The sequence below is a fragment of the Penaeus monodon genome, chromosome 23 (assembly GCF_015228065.2).
Source record: "Penaeus monodon isolate SGIC_2016 chromosome 23, NSTDA_Pmon_1, whole genome shotgun sequence".
NCBI lineage: Eukaryota > Metazoa > Arthropoda > Malacostraca > Decapoda > Penaeidae > Penaeus > Penaeus monodon.
This window is the reverse complement of record NC_051408.1, coordinates 6,832,238-6,833,371: the sequence shown is the minus strand read 5'-3', so window position 1 is coordinate 6,833,371 and position 1,134 is coordinate 6,832,238. Positions and strand designations below refer to the sequence as shown.

The following is a 1,134-nucleotide window of genomic DNA, read 5'->3' as shown; positions in this document are numbered from 1 at the left end:
GTTTTCATCAAGCTCTACTCTTGGCAGATTCCCCATGTTATGTATTTCTGCCTTCACATACCATCCCATTGTCCAACCCAGCAGAGTTGAGATTAAACTTGCAGGTTGAAACCAAAGAAAAACTGGTAAAGTACCACAGCATTCATCAGTGTGATTATTAACGAAAGTACGAAATGCAGAAGAAATTCTCCAAAGATCTCAAGCTCAACCAGATAAACATTAACCTCTACAAGCTTCCACAGTGAAATAACCTTTGTTCCTACAACTATAGGCGTTACGTGTTGCTAGGTTGGTAACCAAGCACTTATCTAGTTCTAAGATATTGCTGAATAATACTCTAATTAAAACTGACAATTCAGATGAGTTTCTTGCCAAGATATACTATGCTACGAGTTATTTCCAAACAAAAACTACAGGCCACGTAATCCCCTGCTTCACAACCTAAAGCTCACAAAGTTATCCCAACCAAACCGGCTTTTTATCAGCTTAAGCTACATCCTCAAGAGTTCTATTATTACTATACAACAAGTCACGATCATCTCAGAGGGGTACGTAGTCTACAAAAACGGAATTCACCTTTGGAGACATTCAAAGTTGCTTTCCACGTCAACACATATGTCAACAAACTCTGACCAGCTGATTGAGAGGCGTTCGGCTAAGGTGAATCCGGCTTCTTAGGATTTAATTGTGATTCTGTCATTTTATATTCGTAACAGTGGTCTTGGTGGATTTTTTTATCTCGTGGAGATTAAATCTATAAATTTGAGCTTTTCCTAATCATCAGTTTTTATATTAGATTTGATATGGTTTGTTCGTATTTTCAACCTCGATTACGTTCGTGTAGTGGAATCATGAACTAGATCTTTTAGGAATTATTTTTGAGATTTTATTTATGTTATTTTTTTAGTAACAGCTTAAACGAAATCTGTGAATCATTCTATCTAATCTGCATTTTCATGACATATTTCTCGCGACATTTTCTGTCCTTATATTGATATTATTTACACTATTTTGCACCTGTATGTTCATTGTCACCTTTAAAAATGTCGACTTTTTTATCAGACTAATTCATACTGGCATTCTTATGGTTAGTTCTTAGTAAATTCTTTTGGGGATGATATCGGTGTTTTCAAC

General features: G+C 35.5%; 1 protein-coding gene across 1 annotated transcript in view; it reads right to left on the bottom strand.

Annotated features, from left to right (window-relative positions):
* The window catches only part of LOC119587747 (ADP-ribosylation factor-related protein 1-like), a gene marked incomplete in the record, with an annotated part of 9,479 nt that extends 8,801 nt beyond the window's left edge, over window positions 1-678 (bottom strand). Inside the window, 1 exon segment of the mRNA XM_037936433.1 lies at window positions 577-678.
* Window positions 679-1,134: the final 456 nt, after the last annotated feature.